This window comes from Mustela lutreola, chromosome 1 (genome assembly GCF_030435805.1).
Source record: "Mustela lutreola isolate mMusLut2 chromosome 1, mMusLut2.pri, whole genome shotgun sequence".
In the NCBI taxonomy this organism is placed as follows: Eukaryota; Metazoa; Chordata; class Mammalia; order Carnivora; family Mustelidae; genus Mustela; species Mustela lutreola.
In genome coordinates, this window is record NC_081290.1 from 159,950,524 (window position 1) to 159,956,391 (window position 5,868).

Genomic DNA, 5,868 nt, shown 5'->3' on the forward strand with positions numbered 1-5,868 from the left:
TTCTAAATCTATCTCTTGTTTTTGTTTTTGTTTTTATTTTTTTTATTTTATTTCTTTTCAGTGTTCCAAAATTCATTGTTTATGTACCACACCCAGTGCTTCACGCAATATGTGCCCTCCTTAATATCCATCACCAGGCTCACCCAATCCTTCACCCTCCTCCCCTCCAAAACTCTGTTTGTTTCAGAGTCCACAGTCTCTCATGGTTCATCTCCCCCTCTAATTTCCCCCATCTCCCTTCTCCTGTCCATCTCCCAATGTCCTCCATATTATTCCTTATGTTCCACAGGTGAGCGAAATCATATGATAATTGACTCTCTCTGATTGACTTATTTCACTTAGCATAGTCTGTTATTTCTTTCAACATAGTTGTATAAAGTTTGTTTTTTTCTTGAATAATTAATTCTAAGAATCTAATCAATGCAAAGAATTTGTTCCTGCTTTGTTTCTTCTGATGGCTTTCGCACATAGTTTGCTTTGCTACACATATAGTTAGTAATTCTTTATAATGGGCAACTCATTTTCCATGAAAATATTATTTGTGGGAATTTTTGAGACTAGAATGAAGTTGTGTTAATCCAGAGAGAATTTGCCTTAGCTTCTGGCAGGAAATAGTAAATTCCAGTGTTTCATTGAATAGAAGATGCTTTTGCTAGTAGGATGCATTTTGATTTTACAGATGTTTATCCAATAATAATAATAATAATAATAATGATATGCACCATAGATTCGATGCAATTTAATAAATTAATGACTAGAATTTGTATAGACAATAAGTAAATAATAAATAATATATAAATATAATATATAATAAATATAATAAATTTAATAATAATAAATAAATAATAAGTAAATAAATAAAATCCATGATTTTAACCTCCAAATTCATGCTGGCTTAAGGTTACTACTTCTTCGTGGCATTTCCTTCTGTGCTCCCCCCTCTCAAACAAAAGGGTAAATTCCTATAGTTCTCAGGAATGTGAGGGGATTTTCTTCTTTTTCACCCTCAGAAAGAGGATATATGTATCATTTGGGTCCTGTTTTGGAGGGGTCTTCCATTAGACTGACCACCTTGGGAGAACTTTTACTTAGAAGATAACTGAACTGTAATTCAAGATGGTAGGAAACATACACAATTGTCCCAAATTCCCGGGAAAAATACAGGCAAGCAAGCAAATGAATAAAAACTAGCTAGCTAGCTATATACAGTCAAGAGAACAAAAAGGACAGTGACTTTAAAACACTTTGGAAGACAGCAGTATAATTAAGCATATTTACTGATTTAAAAAAAAAAATTGTAAAAACCTACAGGTTCCCAAGAGCATGCTTGACAGCCCCTACCCTGTCAGAGCATAACATTGCCAGGTGCAGATGGCCCCCAACTCTGTGGCTGCCAAAACCCTAACTGAAGGTCCAACCCCATGAGAGTTTACCTGGCACAAGGTGGCATAGCACACCAGGTGTGATGGCTCATGATCCACCAGAGAGTGTACAAATCAGTATGCTCAGCCCCAGGCACTCTGGGGGAGTACCCCCACCACGAGCCACAATACAGGGCAGGATGCCACAGATCTCTCTGTAACCTTCCACATATCAACAAGGTCATTGTGAAGAAGTATCTGAACTCTCTCCTAGTTTGGAGGACTGTTCTGGAGCAATCCAGTGCTGAACCTACTAAAACTGAAGAGCTAACAGATGAGTTCTGGCAGCTGCAGACCATGGTGGGGCAGAAGGGCTCACGAAGGCCAATCATGTCTTCCTCTTACTGCACCTACTCCACATCTTATTGCTGAACATAGCTGCCTGGTTCACTCCTTGGGACGTTGGGACCTCCTTCCTGACTTTTCTCCTCTGTATGCACTATTTAGCACAGCTCAGGCCCAGGCTGGCTGGCTACAGCAATGACTCTGGGCATCTGTCATTCTTCAACACCTTTACATGGAACCACTAGCTACATCATTTTATGATTTGTCACCTAAAGGCAACCCCTAGCAGTCAGTGGGACTGCATGCACCTTTCGCAGCCATTTTTCTTTGCCTTGGGGGAGATCCTCTCTGAAGAGCTTGGGACATGGAAGAAAAAGTACATGCTTTACAACCACCAGCACAAATACTTCTTCCCAACTGAGCCTCCCGCCTTGTTGCCTCTCTACTTCCATTGGCATATTTTCTATTTTATTATCCAGCAGAAAAATTGGGTGGACTTACCTGAATGATGACTTTCTATACCAGTATCTTCTCATTTAGGTGGTATTCTTTGGACTAAAAGGCTTTCTGGCCTTTTCTTCATGGTCAGTTCCCTAGAGAGCAACTGGTTTGTGTGGGTGACACAAATGAAGTACATCCCCATGTACAATGATAATGACTGGAAAAGTGGACTGGGGCTCCATCTGGCTCCCAGAACATGCAATGTCTACATGTCTGCCTTCAGGGACTTAGTGGACATCTCAAATTCCAAATTTTCTCCACAATGCCTTGATATAGTTACCACAAAGTGGCTTCCCTGATGCAGTCCCTGTGTGCCATCATGGCATAAAGTACTAGTCCAAGCCCCTGCTCTCAGCCTTCATCCACATTATCTACTCACTGAAGAAGTCTGTCTAGATGCTTATCTTTGCCAATAACAACATGTCCTCATCTGAAAGAAGAGCCTTTAGAGTCAAAGTAGAAGGATCTTGAGGGGAAAATACCACCACAATTCCAATATTCAGAGAGAGTGGGTTTGGGGAAGTAAATATTCTGACTCAAACCCTTCCCCCTTTCAACTCACAGATGTAAGACTCCAAAGCAGTGTTTGGAGGGGGTAGAACATGAAAGCCTCCCCTCCCCCCACCCAAGGGAAGGAAGGAGCTGTTGCAGCACAGATGTGACAGTTTTGTTGTTTCCTTTTTCTAGTTTGGCAGGTGCGGATGGTTGTTGGGGGAGAGTCAGGGGGTTGTTAGAAGAATATGGAATATCTACTAAGCCCAGAATCAGGAAGAGATGTAGTACTAAAATTCCACTCCAGAGGGGTGAGCCCCTCTCTGGTCCACTTCTCAGTGCCTTCTCAGTCCTCACTTGCAAATCTCAGAGATTCACAGGCTGGTAGTGGATAGAGTAGCTGAACCTCTTGAAAACAATTCTGAGCAAGGTTTTGAACAAGATTAGAATCCTGAAGCTTGGCACAATGCAGTGCCTAGGAGCTCAGCGAGCCCAATATCTAGAGCTAGGTGTGACCTATATCTGCCTCAGTCTCCCAAAGAAGCTATTTTTCCACTTTCAGAAGCAGGCAGGGCAAGGCCCAGGACTGTGGTATTGGAGACATCTGGCCCTGAAGGACCTTGGCACTACTGATTTGTATCTCATACTCCATCTAGGGTACTGAGGGAGTATCAGGTCTTAAGTCCCACCAAAACAGCTGGTAGAGAGTTGTTAGCAATTAAAAATCCTATCAGCTTTTGATTTACCTCTTCTAACCAACACTCAGCAAACAAAACACTTTCAGGACAGGGGGTCCAGTTCTTGTTCCAAACACAAGTGAGCAGGTATGGCAAACTGACTTTTCCCCTCCCTAGGAGGAAAAAGGAGGGGTTTCTAATAATTTCCCTTTGTTCCCTACGTACAGTTCCAAGTTTAATAAAATAAGAGTCATTGAGGACAAGTGACCGAGTTGGAAGATACTGAATTGCCAGTCATGAAGAAAACACAACTCAGCCATAAAGAATTTCAAGGCTATAAGAAAATTTCTAAATTAGGTTACAGCATCACTTTAGGTTACATATAATTATTTCATAGTTCTAAACCAGAAATAGGAAGATAAAAACAGAAAAGTTTGTGACCACCATTGCTGTTGTTAGGCATTTTACTCTCTCAGCTCTCATCAAATATCTTTCTCTGCTGGAGACCAGGCAGGAATTTAGGATAATGTCTTACAAAGCATTATCAGTTTAATACTGAAATACACATTTTTCATCTCCTTATTCTCAAAGATAAAAATAGTTTAATCTATCTCTAGAGATTAAACATAGGAATGTGCCCCAGGAGTCTTGCCTTTCACACCAACAGCCTTTCAGTCCAGGTGAGGGGATTATTTATTTGCCTGTTCATCAGCATCTACTCTAACTAAGCATATTGAGCATTCTGGACACTGGGAGTAGAGAACTTCGAACTACAAGGGAAAGCAGAGCCCTAGAAGAGATTATATTTAATTTCAGGAAAGAATGGCAAACAATCAGGGAAATGAGTATTCTTTTTCTTTTTTTAAGATTTTTTTATTTAATTGAGAGAGAGTAAGAAAGAGAGCATGTGAACAGGAGTAGAGAGAGGGCTAAAGGGAGAGAGAGAAGCAGAATCCCTGCTCAGCAGGGAGCCTGATGCAGAACTCTATCCAGGGACCCCAGGATCATGACATAAGCCAAAAGTAGATGCTTAATATACTGAGCCACACAGGCACCCAGGTGACTGAGTGTTCTAAGGTATGGTAGGGGGTTAGAGGCACCACTTACGGAAAGGATGTGGAGATTACTTAGAGGTTTGTTAAGACAAAGACAAAACGATTAAACACACACACCCATACACACACAGAAAGCAGCTTTCAGAAAAGTTCAGGTCTTTCCATTTGGGCAGAACTTGATTCAAAAGAAAGAGCCTGAACAGAAAAATTAGAAACAGAATTGAAGTGTTCTGCTTCCGTTGGCTTCCTCATTCAAGAATTAGAGCTGATCACAATGTCCACAATAGCCAAACTATGGAAAGAACCTAGATGTCCATCAACAGATGAATGGATAAAGAAGCTGTGGTATATATATACAATGGAATACTATGCAGCCATCAAAAGAAATGAAATCTTGCCATTTGCAATGACGTGGATGGAACTAAAGGGTATCATGCTTAGCGAAATAAGTCAATCGGAGAAAGACAACTATCATATGATCTGCCTGATATGAGGAAGTGGAGATGCAATATGGGGGGTTTAGGGAGTAGGAAAATAATAAATGAAACAAGATGGGATCAAGGAGACAAACCATAAAAGACTGTTACTGTCACAAAACAAACTGAGGGTTGTCAGGGGGAGGGGGGAGGGAGATGGTGGTGGGGTTATGGACATTGGGAAGGGTATGTGATATGGTGAGTGCTGTGAAGTGTGTAAACCTGGCAATTCACAGACCTGTACCCCCGGGCTAATAATACATTATATGTTTATTAAAAATTTAAAAAAAAAAAAATAGTGCTCGTCATTCCCCATCCCTCTATTTCTGGCTACTGTGTTGTACCAAACTGTCAAGCCATCTGACTTTGGGCCCAGGTTGCCCAATCAAGCAAACCCAGTGAGGCTTATTGAGCCAATTCCAGGTCCTCAAAGCACCTCAACCACTGTGACCTTATCTTCTCAGCCTCGACCTGTGTGGTCTCACATGGCTACAAAAGGACAGACCACTGACGAAAGGCTCAGTGTTATAATGGTGATATAACTGATCTCAAATCCAGACATTTTGACAGATGAGAGGTAAAGTCATATCTAGTCATAGAGTTTATGGCAAAACTAACATTGGAACTAACTTTCTAAAAACTCCAATTTCCATGTTTATCTTTGCTTTTTCTCCCATCTGGTGGGAGGTAGTTTCCTTAATTAGGCCCAATATCAGCATCCTTTTTGTGTATGCCAATTTAGCTACCACATCCCAATGAAGTAAAGTTAAAAATACAGTTAATGTTTACCAAAAAGACACAAAAAAATAAAAATAAAAATAAGTAAATAAATAAAAAGAATAAAACAAATAACAATAGCAACAAAAACAAGATCTGAAGGTCTCAAATCAAAATATGTAAGAGTTAATCAAAGAAAAATGTCTGGAGTCTTCATGGCCTGCTTCCTACCTGATCAACCTCA

General features: G+C 40.5%; 1 pseudogene; it reads left to right on the plus strand.

The window, feature by feature from the left end:
• The first annotated feature begins 1,371 nt into the window (after positions 1 to 1,371).
• Positions 1,372 to 2,603, plus strand: LOC131827513 (acyl-CoA (8-3)-desaturase-like; annotated as a pseudogene).
• The last annotated feature ends 3,265 nt before the right edge of the window (positions 2,604 to 5,868 follow it).